Genomic DNA, 17,958 nt, shown 5'->3' with positions numbered 1-17,958 from the left:
CTTGAACGAGTTCAATAAAACCGTAAAATAGACCAAAAACATACCAGTTAATATTCTTAGCTATTCGTTTTCCAAATATATCTAAGTAATTCTTGCCAACGAAATTTGGGATTCGGCTATGATATAATCTCACATAGAGGCGAAGCGGAACTTTGCACACTCGAGTTACAACACCAACATAAAAATCATATAAATCGGAAAAAAAGAAAAACGTTGAAAAAAAACTAGGAGAACTAAACTCTTCATAGTCTCGACAAAAAACAACTAAGGTCAAGCTAAGTCTGGAGGTAAGCATTTGATATTATTTGAATTTGTTATATTAATGCGGGATGATATGCGTTATTTGAGAAAATGGACTTCTCCCATAACCTTAAATGTTTCTCTACTCAAATAAGTGAAAAAAGCAGCAAGAACTCTCGCAACCGCTTCTTTCGATTAACTTGTCAACTCAGTTTTGCTAGGGTAGTTTTTAGGAAAACTCAAAAAATTTCTCAGACGGTTCTAGGTTCAAAAAATTGATTCACCGAAATCCAAAACATTTTACTGCAAAAGCAGGTCGTGGTCTCTAAACTAAAAATTCCCAAAACCAGGTTTCTCGATTGAAAACTTAACCTGAGAACTGGCCCAGTAATTTTTGAGCATAGTAAAAAAACTTCCAAAACTTTCGCTTGTTTGAAAGCTGAAACTTTTCTTAAAAAACTGGGCGTAGCAAATTATAAACGTAAGTTTTCAACAACCTGCTGTGTCGATTAAACCTATGATATCAGATTAGGCATGATAATTATCTAGAATTAGCGCGGTAGTTTTCGAGTGAAGTCAAAAAGTTTCCAAAAGACGGTCAAATAACTGTTTTCGCAAATAACTTGAGCGTAGTCAATTATGAAGGTATACTTTCAATATCCTCTTGTTTCGATTAAACCTATGATATTAGATTTTTCAGGACAGTTATCGAAAGAAATCGGTCCTTAAATCAAATATCTGACATTTTTGAGAATCATAGATTTTTGTGTAAAAAAAATTAAGGCGTAGTCGCTTATGTTAAAAAAATCTAAATTTTGACAGTTAGATCAAACTTCAGAAATCAAAATTTTGGATTAATCGCGTATGAAAAGCAGCTGCACACAACTTTTCTTTGCATCGAACCCAACAGCTCAGATATGGGTTAGTTTTTTCGAGAAAACTCAAAGTTAAAAAAAAAACTGTCAAAAAAATCAAAACTTCGACTTTTCTGAGCGCCATAAATTTTCGAGTTCAAGAATTGTGAGTAGCCGCTAGCTCATGGGAGCTAATGACTACCGGACATCTCTCTTGAAACCACACTCTCAGATTTGGGAGGTTAGTTTCTGAGAAAAGTCAAAAAAATTCAAAAAACAATCAAAATTTTGCCTTTTACGAGTGCCATATGTTTAAAAGTACAGAACAAAATTGGCGTAGACCCTGATGCAGGGTAGTTTTTCAACGCTCAGTATAGCTATTGAACAGACCTAAGATATAAGGGCAGTTTTTGAACAAAAAATCCAAAATATGGGTTAAATACTCCCCCACAGACTTTTTCTGTAGACAGAGGGCTGTAGACAGATGGCTTAAGTAAAAAAGAGAGTATTCAGACACGCAGGTAGACATGCTGTTTTCATCTTGATACCATAGGAGAGTTTTTGAGTTTTTACGTGAAATGAAAGATTTTCCAAAGCGTCTCGAAAAAGATAAAATAATAAACCCGATCCCATACAATTTCATAATACCTGTTTTCTACGAAAACATGACAAGCCAGACAATTGAAAGTTAACTTAGCAACGTAACAACACTTACAAAGGGGAAACAAAGCCGACAATCTTTGAGCAGACACCATTTGAGCCGAAAAAAAAGTCATTTTATTTAAAGCTTAAAAAAGTATCAATTCTCATCTGGAACAAAAATAAACATGATACCATGAAGCTCGTTCGCAGCAAAAGAAAAATTAGTGATGTGGTAACTAAAGCTACAAACCTTGGGCAGATAAACAAAGTCCAACAAATCAAGTTTTACTGGAAATGTTTTTTTTTTTTCATTTTTAAACATTCTGAAAAAACAAGGTCCGACCAGGATTCAACCCTAGAACTTATAATGCAAAGGCAAAGCGTTACCAGCATGCCAAGTACCAAGGAATCTCGAACTTGTTAGGACTCATGCGATACAAAACAAGCAAGCCGCTAAGTCGGAAAAGAAACCAAAAATGTTGAAAAAAAAATAAATTTATCATAATGAATGGGGCTATTTGTTATTTTTAAAAACCTGCCAAGAAAATAGAATGTGAAATTAGCATCGGAAGAAAATCGACCATGCGATAACAAAGCCAAAAATACCGAAGCCGAAACAAACCAAGAAAACATGACTTTTAAAAAATTACACAGAGACGAAGTTGCACTTCGCATACACAAGCAAAAATATGACCAATAACGCTAATGGGAAAAACTGAATGGGTAAAACTTTGAGTATACAAAATTTTCTAAGTGACGCACGCCAGTTATGACGCATTAGCAGTCAATTTGAAAAAAAAAGAAACTTACCAACTAACATGCCTCAATTTATAAAGCGGACGCATTTCAACTAGTATACGAAAAATTTCAATAAAAACATCTGACCCTGCCAAGGTTCGAGCCCTCTTATTTTGCTGCTGGTCTCCTTCCCTACCTCTACGCTACAGAGCCATGATGCCTTAAAGCTAAAGTGCTATTTGTAATATAATAGTCTGCGTTAATATCCTTAGCATTGGCTGTGCAATAAAAGAGCACGTTCAAAAAGAGCACTAACGTTTGCGACTGAGGTTGGAAGAAAAAGAGAGTTCGTAATATAACACAAGCTTTGCTGGTGTAATTAAGTCCCCCTCACCCTCAAAACACAAACACTCTTAACTTTATTTATGGTTAAATGAAACAATATGAGGCCACTAAGCTGACATAATGTAAGCCGAAACCTAAAACATAATCTGACAAACGATAGGCGGACACATCTTTAGAAATGCATAATTTTCAGTTTAAAAAAACATGTAGTGGGCGGTGGGATTCAAACACCTGAATTTCACCATCCCACGCTTTCGTTCCCTCTCGGGTATAATAGCAGTAGGAGCCAGAAAATTTAAGTTTATAACAAATCAACCAATCAAAAGATTTAAATGATGTTGTTAAACCAGTTTTTAGCATCATTCCGAGGGTGAGAGAAGTCATCGCTTTCTATCCGTGACAACTTCTGATTGAAAAAAAGTTCGGTTGAATTTTTAATTACTATTGCAAGAATCCAAATTTTTATATCACTAAAAGATAAGGAGTACAAAAAAGGCAAAAAAAACTAATAACATTGAACTTTAAAAAAACTGGATATAATGGATGACATTGGATTTGAGACTAAAGAAAATTTTGGATACTTCAGAATCAAAAAGTCAACCAGGCTGCAAAATTATTTCGTGATTTAACTCCGGCTCCGATGCAGATGCGTCACTCTGTCTGCATTGGCCTTGGTCAGCCAGTGATCTGCTTCTGCTGGCGTCAATCATGAGTTGTCGTCTTCTGTTCTGAGTTCGTACCACCTTTCGCCATTTCCTCAGTCGGGCAATGGACCATCGACAGGCCATTTGAAAGAGGAAGATAAACAGCACCTAAAAAGTGATGTTAGCTGTCTTCAACAAAAAACTGCTTGAATCAAGTTGTTTTATCGGGTTTAAGTTTAATTTCATTTTGTATTTTCCATGGCGTAAAGCCATAATGAAAAACTTATTTCCTTTATACACTTTTGAATCAAACCCGAAGAGCCAAATACAATGTTAGAAACACAGTAATCCTTGTTTAAAATCTCTAGTGAAACTTAAAAACTTTCCGATGTTATTTTTTGTCAATTTTTTTGCACAGGGAATTGAATATATAGCCAACAGACACTTAAAAACGTTTCAGCCACCTCAAAGCTAATTGAATCTTTTATGATAGACAGTTTTTGACACAGAGGCGAAGCGGAGCTTCGCGACACTTGCTATACAACACAAACATAGAAAACATCAAAAGTAGAGAAAATGATGAAAAAATGACTAGGTTTTCCAAAATTTCTCTGAAGAGTCTTAAATTAGCTATAGAACGAAACTTAAGAGGAAACAAATCCGACAATCTTTGAACAGACAAGAGGAGCCAAAAGAAATTAATTTACAAAATTTCAAGTCCCCCTGAAACAATATTGAACAAAGCTACAATCGAATTAGACAAAGGCACAATCAAAATCCGTGATGTTGCCAATAAGCCGACAAAACTTGAGCAGTCAAACAAAAGTCCGACGGCTCAGTTTTCACCGGAAAATTTTCAATTGCCTACATACTCAAAAAACTAAGGTCCGGAAGGGACTCGAGCCCCTGACCTTAGGGTGAAAAGGCGACGGTTTTACCTTTAGCCCAACTGGGAAACCTGAGGGATCTTAAGCTTCCTTAATACAGCAAGTAAGAAAGGCATGCGTACGGGAAATTAATGTGTAGTTCCCGATTAAAAAACACTTGCTTTCGCAATTGTCATAACAAACCAAATTTGAGAAAACTGGATCAATGAACAGCATTATTATTCCACCGCAAATTCTGAAGTTTAAAATCCATAAACGAAACTCATACACGTTTTTGCGCGCTATTTATGCTTTCATAATTTGTCGTCCTTTAGAAAAATGAGTTTGAATGGAACGTAACAACAAATCGAAAATCAAATCGCGTATAATCACATTTGAGCATCAACATATTGCGAGACTGAAAACACAACATCAATACGACTTATACAAAGTTCTTGGCTACTTTCATTGACATTCAATAAAACTATCAAATATTCAAACTAATTGACTTCGCTGATGTTTTCTCCTCCGATCAACGCCGTAATCAGAGTTATGCAAACTGGTTTTCTCTCAATACTTGAATAATCTTTCGAAACCGGAGCCACGACTAAACCGGCGGCTATATGACAACACACTAGATCTGTATAATCATGTAAGATACCACAAACTAAATGAACAAAATGTGAACAATCAGATAAGTTAACAGTTTATATAAAAAAACGGAAACCTTGATCAATTTTCTCAGAACTTGTCGCCCGGTATAACAAGTAAACACTTCATTGAACTAAGGATGACTACTAAAAATTTGATTAATTAAAACAAGCGAAGCAAATCTTTGCGACAATTGCGATACATCACAACAATGGCATAGCAAGTTACCCGCAGGAAAATGACACAAAACGAATAAAGACACCATCCAAATACACTCATGCTAGACGTCTTTTTAGCCCATAAAACGACGCAAAATGACGCAAATAAGCCAATATAACCTTTAGATGCAAATCAGAACATTGTAAAAAATCTGCCACAATCAGAGATCAGGGATAACTCTAAATCAAAATCATATGAAAACAAGGTAAACAACAAATACTTAACATAGCCAACACAGTTGAAAATGGTCAATGGTCATGAACATGGTAAAACTTTTTTGAATAGTATTCTTCAACTTTCGAATTTTGAACTTTAAAAATATGCTTTAAAATTCTTTGAATTTTAAGAGCCTTTTATGATTAACACTCCTTTGCTGAATATGACCCAATGTTAGAATTCTCGATGAAAAAAAAAGAAAAATTAGTCCATTGGTAAAACCTATTAAATTCCAATTTCGAAAAAGGAAGTGTTCACGTTTTTCCGCGCCATTTCCTTTTCTTAAGTGGAGAGCGCTGTTGACTTTCCTTTTAGCAAATGAATGTGAATTAAACTGAAAAATAAAGGAAAATAAACAAAATTTAAAGTATTGGTTTACTTGTTTGGTCCTTCAAAAATGCTGTGGTCCCTAATAAAAACAGATGCACACTATTTGAGTTAATTGTCACAGTAAACATCTTAATTTCTCTGTTGATAACACAGCTGGTATAGTAATCGTAATTCGAATCCCGCGCTTTCTTTTGTTTCTAGGAAATAGGCGAGCCCAATCATCTAAGCTAACTTTCTCACGTGACCAAACAAGTAAGCTAGTACCAAATTTAATGCCTGAAATAAAGTGCACTAGTCCGAAACAGTTATGAACTAGGATTTTTCTTGCCAGACCTCAATAAGTGTCTGCACCCTATTCATCAAAACTTCATAATATTTTCATGCACTATGCTGTTTTTTGAACTTGAGAAAAAAGCCAGTCAAATCATAAAAAAATCTTGTTAACCTTTTAAAGGTATAAAAATCCTGGATCAACAAACGTGCATCGATTAAATTTTGATTGGTTTTTGAGCCCGCTTTATTTACAGCTTCCGCGTTATAAGAATGCAATATATCGCGCCTTAATTATCCATAATGGGCAAAATTAGCAATTTTCAAACCCACGCAACTTAAAGAAAATTATCACAACTTTTCAATATGTTCAGACCGGATATTAAAAAAATGAATCTATTTATCATTTTATCTCCTTTTGCAGAAGGTGTGCATTCGTTCCTACGTGCAATCGTCACAAATGCTCTACCGTTTTATTAGTTCTATTTAGGGTTGGCAATTCGTTTCTATGCACCACAGGGGAGCGGGTAGTTAAAGATTTTTAAAATCTGCCAAAATTTGCAAGTGAAAAAGTCGAAATTTGTCTGGAAAAAGAAAATCACCCGAGCACGAAACTGTTTAAGTTTAAAAAATTATGTTTTTCCGCTCAAGATGAAACTGAGGTTTTCCTTATAGTTTTATTTAGCTTCCAATGCGAACAGAATACCGACTATTTTAAATCAAAACATGTTCGATATATGACTGTTTACATAGTTGACGAAATATTTCATTCAGTTATTATTTCACACAAAATGGATGTCGTAAAAACCTTGAGAGTCACTCTGATTAGCAGGAAATCAAATCACCCCTCTAACCTAATACATATGTACACAAAAAAATTCCGTACCACCGTGCATATATTAGCGACCCTTGTACTAACAGAGGTAATTGAATGATTTCTTACCAATAACAGAACAAGGCGTAACAAATCAATCGGTACTCCAAAGTAAACTGGAACAGGTTTGTCTGCAGTAAAAATGTCCTTCACACAATCCCAAAACATCCAGGTACTTCCTTCCGTTTCATCTTTGGATGATCCGGATATTGCTGATTGGTTAGTCAATCCAGATTTAAAATTGCCGGATAATGATGGTGTAATTTTAGATGCTTCTGACGACGAATTTTCACTTGAAAAACGATTTGCCAATGTCATTTTCAATACCGCAGCGAAATGAATCACGCAAGCTTAATTCAAATTATTAACTCATTTTTCACCAAGATAAATAAAATTGCAAGTTTGTAGCATAAGGATCTAGTATTGAAAGTCAATGTCCTGGTGTATTTAAAACACTTAACTTCAAATTAACTAGCTGTAAACTACGAAACGCACGACTAGACTACAGATATTAAACAAAAATTAACTTGAAGTACACCAGACCAAAGACTAGCCGTAACTTTCTTTATAAATAACTTATCTAAACTATTTCCTTTTCGACAGCTGAGAGATTTATTGGGTGAAAATAGAAACAAGAACGTGTTTTCACGTCGAGTTCTCCTTAAGCCGTGCCACCTGCTAGGTTTTATATTAGAAAGAAACTTGGTACACGGGTGAAGCAAAAATAGTTCAGTACTACTGCACACTTATAGTAGTAGTTTTACTTATTACTACCTGCATTTTTATTCATAACCACTGATAGTTTTCAACTTTTGTTTGAACTAGTTTTCGAACAAGCCGATTCACACTTTAAATAGGAACAAAACTATAAAAATCTCTGATTATATTAGAATTAGATGTCGGTCGGCTTCTCAAAGTAAAATTGGCTAGCTTGAGCCATAAATTCTGGGCAGGCTGTTAGAAATCGTCCTGATTATAATCCCGACGGTATGAATTGCCCGTGTACAACAGGCAATTTAAACAAATCTAAACAATTTATACTATCAAATCTGTTCTAACTATAGACCAAATGCCAAAGGAATCTGTTCTAACTATAGACCATTCAGCTGAAGGAATTCAATGCTACTTCTTTGAACACCTATCGACAAAACAATGCTCAAAAAGTAGGTCAAATGCCTCCTGCTATTGACCATTAAAATTCATTTCTCTACGATAATTATGTTTTGGACTCAGAAAGCCCAATTAAAACGCCGCTAAACAGTTCAAAAGCAACACTAAACTAGGAGAGTAGGGTGCTGGCTGTGCAAATAGCACAAAATGTTCCGACACAATGATTCATGAAAAATTAAAAATGAAGATTATTTTGAACATCGAATCGTTTTTTCTATTTATGTTCTCCATTTTTGTCGCAATTTTCCGGTATTTTGTTTCAATAAAAACTCTCAAAATTAGTTGAAAATACATGGTAACAAGACTGCTCGTATCAGGGCGAAGCCCTGAATGTTCCGACTGCCCATTAAGGTTTATGGAGCAGTAATATCATTAAAAAATTAAAAGTATTAAAACAAAATGAAAATTTTTTTTTCAAAAATTTTTAATTTTTTTTAAATCATCCCCCCACACGCCATATAAAGTATAAAAGGATAGCTTTCGCTACTTGTCACTAATCAATTATGGCAAATAAACTTCGTTAAACCAATTTGGAACGATTTCTAAGACGGATTAACTCTCCGCTTACGCGTTAATAGCGCGAAATATATCGCGCGTTAATTGTCCCAAATTGGCCAAAATGGCAATCTTTAAACCCCCATAACTTTACGAAAAATGATCCCAGGTGAAATATCTTTTCAAATTTGAGCTCAGGACAACAATACCTTTCGAATATCGCGCGTTAATTGTCCCAAATTGGCCAAAATGGCAATCTTTAAACCCCCATAACTTTACGAAAAATGATCACAGGTGAAATATCTTTTCAAATTTGAGCTCAGGACAACAATACCTTTCGAATGATATAAAAAAAATTCCGTCAAAAATGGCTAGTTAAAAAGTCGAAATTTGTCTGAAGAAAAAAAAACCCACCCCGAGCACAAATATTCCGTTACTTTCGTATCGAAAGTCGGAACAATAATAGTAAAACAACGCTTAAATTGTAACGTAATAAGTGGGAGGCCAGGCCAGCCTCTACTCAAATTGCGTCTAATTAAGTTAAAAACGAAACGACCTAATCCGAAGCAAGGCCAAATCCGAATCCCGAAGATAACCAAAAGGGCTCTCATATGATACGACACTAGATTTCACTAGACGATCTACGATGTTTCATTCAAATCAGGAGAAACAGATAAAACGGCCAACACCATACAGTTTCTTGGCACACCTTTAGATGCTGGTCGGAAAAAAAACTTATAAGCAAAGCACACGCATCGGAAATTTTTTCGCTCATCAAACGAAGCAATACAATCCGCTAAGCCGAAATTAATTATAACGAACACGGAGGCGAAGCGGAGCTTCGCATTACTCGCGATACAAAACAAACAATAAAAACTCGACATTTAAGTTGAAAAAACTTAAAGTTGGAAAAAAGTAATGAACGCAGAAAAATAAAACATTGACTTTGTTGAAAAAATCTCAGCTTTCTGCTTTCAAAGAAAAAATTAGAGGCCCTTTAAGCTCTTTGAATTTCTAGAACAATTTATGATTAATAGGTAAACATTTTATTCCGCTGGAAATCTAATAATTCAATTCCACTTTCGAAACTAGAAATCGTTCACGTTTTTTTCGCGCCAATTCCACGTTCGTATTTGGAGTGCTATTCACGTTTCATCAGATAAATTTCAATTGAACTCAAAATGTGCATATATACCTAAGTGCCTTCATAAATGCATTAATATGTATGGATGCACATCTGCAGTTATTAAAGCATTTTAAGACTTTTTCCTGAAAAAAAAAACAAAACAAAAATCATCAAGACCTATATAAGAGTCTTCACTACGTTCATTACTCTTTAAAACAAGGTCTACTAAAATTTAAATTTTCGTAAATCCCAGTAGAAGTACATTTAATGCAAAGATTCCAGACATTTGAATGTTAATCAGAGGCGAAGCTGAGCTTCTCACCACTTGCGAAACAACACAAACATAAAAAAACATAAGAAGTCGAAAAAAGAAATGTTGAAAGAAACTAAAGAAACCAAAACGTTAGTATAAACAGTCAAAGAAAACTAGGGTCCCAGTAAGATTTGGAGTTAGCTGTTTGATATTTTTGAAGTGTGTTTCACTTATGCTGGATGAAATGGGTAATTTCAAAAATTGGACTTCGCCCGAAACCTTAGTTGCTTCTAATAAGTGAGAAACGAGAAAATTTTCAAGAAATTGCTATTTTCCCAAACACAGAAAAGTTTCCTCACAAAAATAAGGAGTCGCCGCTTCTATAGAAAAATTTCTCGCAACCGGTTTTTTCGATTGAACCCTTCAATTCACACTTGATTAGATAGTTTCTATGAAAATAAAAAAAAGTTTCTAAAAAACGGTCTTAAGGTCAAAAACTACAAAAAATATCAATTTCTTCTACAATGAGAAGGCCGTGGCCGCTTATACATTGAATATTACCAAAATCGGGTTTCTCGATTGAACCTGAAAACGTTACCTAAAAAATGGCAGGGTAGTTTTCGAGAAAAGTCGATAAGTTTCCAATTAATGGTCAAAAATCAAAAAATTTACCGCAAATCATACCTTTTTGTGAAAAATCATGGGCGTAGCAGCTTAAAAGAATGACATTCACACAATCGGTTGTTTCGATTAAAATTCAAATAGTGTCAAAAGACGGCACAAAAACCAATTATTGACTTTTCCGACCTTTAGTAGAAAAAATTTGGATGAAGCCGCTGTGCAAGTGAGCTCCCCGTAACGCGTTTTATCCATTGAACCCAATATCCCAGAATTGGGAAAGTAGTTATTGAGAAAACGAAATAAAATTCCCAAAAATATTGGTCAAACATTCCCCCATATTTTTTCGAAGGCTGTAAACAGTAGAGTAAAAAAACTGAGACAAGAGGATTATGCAGGGCAAAGTATAGAGAGAAGAGGATTGGAGGTAAGCGCTCTTTTTATTGACATGCTTTTTTGAATCTCGGTAGAGTAATTTTCTACTGAATGAAAATGTTTGTTGAAATGTGAAAAAAATATCGAAGCGTCTCAAAAAAGAAACAACAAAAAACCAAATCCCATATATTTCCATGAGACCTGATTTACTCGAAGATTAATTTTTTTCGGTCGAAATTACAAAACATAAGATGACTAAGCCGATGGAACCAGCCAAAACCATTTAGTCGAAAACAAACTTTTAAAAAACAGTTATTCAAAATCACACGTGGTAAAATGACAAATTACAGAACAGTCAAAACGGAAAATGAACCGACGGAAACAAGGCCACAATACACGAAATCAAAAAAACCTACAATTTTTCAATTAAATAGAAAAATCAATTACTGCCCTAAACGTACTCCACCTAATAACTGGACGAGGTACTTTATTTGATTTTAAAGAAATTGAGCATGTCTTCAAATTTACCATTCCTGAATTGGCCATTCTGTGATCAAAGTTATTTACGGGAAAAAGTCTAGTACCGGTTGCAATACATTTGCTTATAAAGCCGACAACCTTTACTCAGATACAAGTTGAGTCGAGAAAAAAGTTTTTTAAAACTTTCAATTCCTCTGAAATTACCTTAAACAACACTTGCACGTGTAAAAATAACACTAACTTGCTTACAGAGTAAGAAAAAATTGTGATGAGACAAACTAAGTCGACCATCTTTGAGCGGACATACTTTGAGCCAGAAATTGATTTCCTAAAAAACTTTTCAAGATCCCACTGAAATGTCATTAAATAATACTTGCAACTTCAATAAAATTTGCTTGCAGAACAAGGAAAATCCGTGATCAACAACTAACCCGACAATCTTTGAGCAGACACAAATTGGGCCGATAATGATTTTCACAATTTTTTTTCAAGTCCCCACTGAAACGGCAGTAAACAATGCTTGCACTTGTAACTTCAATGAAACTTGCTTAAAGCACAGGCAAATTTCGTGATACGACTACTAAGCCGAAAAACTTCAGCAGACAAACGAAAAACCCACATCTCAATTTTTACCGGAACAATTTGGAAAAAACTGTCAAGAAATTTAGAGCGATAAAAATTGTTTGAACTTTCAATTTTATTACTTCAACCGATATGATAAACAACTAAATTCGACAAACCTTTGAGCAGAGGCAAGTTGAGCCATAATTGATTTCATAAAAAAAACTTCACGCGCCTACTGAAACCGCGTTTAACAATACTTGCACTTTTAATTTCAATAAAAGTTGCTTTTAGAAAAAGAAAAAAGCACAATAAGACAACTAAAGCGACATTTTTTGAACAAACACTAGTTGGGCCAAAAATGTTTCTACAAAATTAAAAAAAAAATCAATTTCCCCTGAAACTACATGGAACAACACATGCACTTGCAACAACAATGAAAGTTGACTACAGCACAGGCAAATTTCGTAATATGACAACTCAGCCAAAAACAATTCAGTAGACAAGCGAAAAATCGACAATTCAATTTTTACCGCACAACAGCTTGTCATAGGAAAAAAAATTGGAAAGAAAATTGTCATTAAAAAATTTTGAGCGGTAAAATTGTTTGATTTTTCAAATTTTTCTAACTCCCACCTTGGCTATTCAAATAAACCAGTTATAAAAATAAACCAATCATAGTTGTTAAAATTACAAACTACAGGAGTTAATCAACGCCACTTGAAACTACAATGAAAACTGTGGTGTCGCTAATCATAAGTCGACAAACAACAGTCAGAATTCAATTTCATACACTGAGAAAAAATAAGCTCGCGCCGGGACTCGAACACCAGAACCATAAGGTGCAAAAGCAACTGCATTACCTCCAGGCTAAGTAGTAATGGGCTTGGAAATTGCTAAGGTTCGATAATTAAGCAACATCAATTTCTCACAAATGTGTAAGAAGGTTGTTTACGAGAAAAAAGTCAACTCCCGATTACAAGACACTTGCTTTCGCAAGTGTAAAAACTTAAAATACCAAATATGAGTAGGTATATTTAAAACCATTATGAAAACAAAACTCAGATGCAGACGAGATCAAACAGGCAGTGTTTGACGAAATCCTAGAGCGTATCAAATGATTCAGACATCTCTTCTGAAAAACTAGACATTTCAAAATAACTTTATGCAATCTAAACAAAATTGAAAAACCTTTGAAAAACTAGACATTTCAAAATAACTTTATGCAATCTAAACAAAATTGAAAAACCTTTAAGACAACACCACACTCAATCACTTCCGAGCTTGCTTTAAAGTACCTGAGTTCTCATCAAAAAAAAACTCGCCTCAGGCTATGGATTTTTGAGAGCTCGGAACCACAATAAGCCAGGTGTTGTGCAAAAATTAAATAAAGTTTCGACCACGGTAACCGATGTAGAGGGGTAAAGCTGTAATGGCAAACAGAAGCTCTAAAAGGATCAAAAATTGAAACGGAAAGGAAAGGTAAAAACAAAAAAAAAATCTTCTTTAAGCCGGAATCGAAACCCGATGTGGAGATTGAGAGTCACATGTCCTAGAATCAGCGCCACAATGTCTTCATAATATTCAAACACTCAACACCAATAAATCAAAACAAATAACGCTATGCATCAAAAGTAAACCGGATATTAAGTTATTGCTGCAAAAGTGGACTTAAGCTCCAAATTACAACAGAGGCGAAGCCCAGCTTCGCACCACTTGCAATACACCACAATAAAAGAATTTTAAAAAAACGTTGAAAAAACTAAGCCCACCAAAATATAAATGGTCATAAATCTTGATAGAAAGTTCATTCTAGGTAAATATGCCTAACACGCAGATGAAACAACGCCGACAAGGGTGCAAAGGTGACCGTGTGTGAACAAAGCTGGAAGTTGTTAAGATTCACTGATAAAGCAATTACGAGAAGTAAGTAATATTCGATTTAAAAAAATTAAGGGAAAACAAGTATAGTTCACGATTACAAGACAATTGCTCTTTCAACTGTAATAACTAATAAAAAGGAAATTTGAAATGCAAACAAGCTCAAAATATCTGGGAGAGTTGACAAAATAACAGTTGTCGAAATAGTTAACAAAACGACAAAGTTATTCCGTTAGACAATTTGTTAACCTGGAAAAAAATCTATTAATTAGCTTAAACAAACATAATATTTTCACACAGAGGCTAAGGACTCTGCAACTACAAACATTAGAGATGACCACGAGAAACTGCAGCAGCTTGACATCTTGACTTATAAACCGAGTCAACGAGGTTACAACAAAAAAAAGCTTATTGCAGTCAATCAAAAATTTTGGGGTTCGCTCACTCTTCACTGGATTTGCTCAAACTATTTGACACACAGCTAATTTCAGCTTCCCAAACACGAGTACAATCAAACAAGGAAAGTCGGTTGCTCTGCAACTAGCACAGAAAATTTCGACCACATTCATAAAAAAACGACAAGGATTTTTTCCTTTTTTTGATGAGAGAACTTTGCAAATGCGTAGAAAATTAATTGCAAAAGGAAATTTTAAGAATAACAAGTCAAAAAAAATTGATTATTCTAAAGTTTAACTTTTATTTGCGAAGGAAGAGCTTAATGATGCTCTTCAAAAGTCTTGTAATTGTAGTAGCTACGCGCAACGCCATCGTCTGCGGTATTTTGTGCGGTAGCTTTGTTTTGTTGTTTCTTGCTTGCCATGGCTCTCCAGTACTTCATCTCCGTAGGAGATGAAGGTTGATTGCGCTTCCTCTAGTCCCTGCCCAGTGCTCTTGTCCCTGTATCGTGCGGCGTCTGGCAGAATAGTTGTGGTATGCTACATGAGTGGTTACATGAATACCGTTTAAGCACTGGACTCGTTTTGACATTGCTGATCCATATTTCAAAGTCAGCTCTTCGTCGTTGTCGATGTGTGCTGTTTAGAAGTCATCATCATCGTCGTTATTTGACTGAGATTTGATTCTTAAGGGATTTCAGCTCTCCTGCTCCCTCGTGATATGAAGTTTGAGGAACTCAGTAACTTCGAGGGGATAAAGCCAGAAGTCTTCAGTAGTCAGGCCAGTCGGATTTCGAAAGCAGTTGAATACATGATGGACATCGTGCGGCGTCTCATTACAGTCTGGACAGGAATTGTGTACCTCACTACTTTTTATACGGCTTAGGTATGAGTTAGTTAGCGGACTGTACCCGGAGAGGAGTTGAGCAAGTCATATCCGCGCTATCCGCGGTAATTCAGATTCACTGTCAGATATTTGAGACGATACACGTTCCAATAGCTTTAAAGGTTTGAGGTGGTTTTTAGCCTCGTTGTAATGGATAACCTTCAGAGCTTTCCGGCAGTTTTTATGACTTATTAGGCCGGTTTTACGAGTCGCTCAACTGGATATTGGGTTGTTTGATAGTCGGAACGGTGACTCTGGTGTCATCCGATACTTATTGATGGAGACCAGATTGGTGCTCCATAGTTAAGTACACTGCGCTTGCTGGCCTTTTATGTCGTCTTTGAAACAACCCCAGTCGTTGCCGGCCAACTTTTTTATGACATTATTACGCTTTTGTAATTTGTCAGTGGTAGTTTTGAAGTCTTCAAAGTCGTCTACTTTTAGTAAAATCAATTTTTCGTAGCCTAAATGACTAATTTTCATACAACGAACGCTACTCAGTCGAAATGTAACTAAAACTCAAAAATTTCTAATCTGTTTCTCTTGACTCAGAGCAACTTTTCGACCATGTTATTAGGTCTTTCGAATCGAGGCTGAAAAATGTTTATAAGATACGACACTCGATTCATTCCGATGATTATTTGTGGCATCCGATTTTGCCTGGAAAAGAAAAAACTGAAACATACCCGAATACTAAGTTCCCGCCCTTTGATTCAGTGGCAAGAACAATGAAAACCTGAGCAGTCGCGTCAGTGTCGTCTTCAATGCTATTTAAACTACAACGAGAAAAATTCCCCGTCTAAAAACGCCTTAATGGGACCAAGTACCATACCGCAATAGATATTCGAAGGTTTTCTCAGCCGGATTGATTCGTCACGTACCATCGGCATTAAGAACAGAAAACAAAATACTTCAATTATTCCAAAATTGCAATTTTCAGGTCCCGTAACTAAGCAAATACCATCGCAGGAGAATAATCGTTCTAAGCTAGAGCTCAGAACATCAAGACTTTGTAAAAAAAAACAGCCATTAAAATGATGGAAAATGCCAGTTAAGTCAAGGAAACCAAAGAACATTTTTCTGAGCATGTTTGAATTTTGAAAAATACATATCACATCAAAGCCGCTCCCATTTCAAAATCATTTCTGATTGTCGATTTTTTCAAAAACTACCCCAACTAGAGAAAAACTGGGTCATTGTAATTTTTATTCCGCTAAGAAATCTGGAAACAACACATCACTGTCGTAAGCAACTCATTCATGTTACTTCGAGCCATTTTTGTATTTGTAACTGGAGAGCGTAGTTTGCTTTCCTCTTCGCAAATGAACTTGAATGAAAATCAGAAGTCAGACCAAAAACCAAATCGAAAATTACTTAAAACACCGCACCACCGAAGTGGATATCTTCACTCCGTTGATTTTAATAAAAAATAGCCTTGACTTGCCTTGCCTTGCCTTGCCTCTCCGTACAGATTCTAACTTAGCGCTTGCATAAAAACAGATATCAAATAGATATGATCAAAGCAAGTAGAGGCATTCTACAAGAAACAGCTATAAGGTTTTTAATAATTTATATGCAAACGGCATTTCAAAACGATTCGTCCGTTTTGTCAATATCCATATGATCACATTTGGCTTGCAAGTAGAAAAAAACTTACGAAACCTACGACCTGACAATTTAAAGTCTAATGTCCTGACTATTGGGCCATATCCATCCGTCTGAGTTACCCAAAAAACCAGCCACCAATAAAGCGGATAGAACCTATGAGCAGTACTAAGATACTGAAACTGAGCACTGTTGATAAGCTTTAATTTATGTGAGCTAGGTTGGAAAAAAACAATCTCGTAATCTAACAAAAGCGCTTGCTTGTGTAATATTCTGTAGATTTTCAATATCAAACATAGCCAACTGACAGTTGGAAAAGAGTAATGAACGCAGGAAAACTTGAAAAACCGGCTTGTTTTTTCAAAAATTTTCAACTTTTGAATTTCGAATAAAAAATTAGATGGCCTTAAAGCTCTTTAAATTTGTAAAACAATTTATGATGGACACTTTTTTGTTAAAATTAAACCCAATTCGAGAAAACTGGATCAATTGGTTTAAATTATATTTTGTTGGGAAAACTGATAATTAGACGATTAGACTTTTCTGCGAGTTCTTGAAATTATAGAATTTTCGAATCACTGAAAAACTTCAAATGATACCAGACTTGACCCTTTCGGAGAATTTTTTGAGATTTTATTCATGAAGCGGCTGGAAAAAATGACACAACAGCATAGTTCCTTCCAGTCACCTGGTTCCTTCGTGGTCGGAAGAATAAATTCCAACGTTTTTGGCGATTCTGGGAGAGGAAGAAACTGGAACCTTCAAGGCGGTTCTGAGCGAACAACTTTTAACATCCTGTCTTGTTCCTTATACATTTCAATTTACCTTTGATTAACGTAATGTCGTCTAATTATCTTTTAAAAGAAGATTCTCTCAATAAGAAGTTCCATATCACAAAAGAGAGAATTGAGACAAAAAAATATATAGTTTTGTTAACAGTTGAAGCAAAATACACAGAGGCGAAGCGGAGCTTTGTACGAGCAGCAACACCGCACAAACATAGCCAACAGGTATGGAAAAAACTGACTGGTTCCGAATTTCGAAGAAACCAAGATGGCCTTCGAATTTAAAGAACAAATTAGGATTGACCGTTTTTTGATAAAATTAACCCAATTCGAGAAAAATGTATCCATAGGTAAAATTTTTGTTCCTCTGGGAAGTTTGAAAATCAAAATCCGCTTTCGAAACTAAAGTTGATCACGTTTATCGTGGCCTTTACAATTT

At 35.3% G+C, this 17,958-nt stretch overlaps 1 protein-coding gene across 4 annotated transcripts in view; it reads left to right on the top strand.

The window, feature by feature from the left end:
- The window catches only part of LOC134840587 (succinate--CoA ligase [GDP-forming] subunit beta, mitochondrial-like), a 485,398-nt gene that overhangs the window by 286,916 nt on the left and 180,524 nt on the right, over positions 1–17,958 (top strand). The window lies entirely within an intron of this gene.

Source organism: Symsagittifera roscoffensis, chromosome 2, assembly GCF_963678635.1.
Source record: "Symsagittifera roscoffensis chromosome 2, txSymRosc1.1, whole genome shotgun sequence".
Taxonomy (NCBI): domain Eukaryota; kingdom Metazoa; phylum Xenacoelomorpha; order Acoela; family Convolutidae; genus Symsagittifera; species Symsagittifera roscoffensis.
This window is presented reverse-complemented; position numbering and strand designations above follow the sequence as displayed.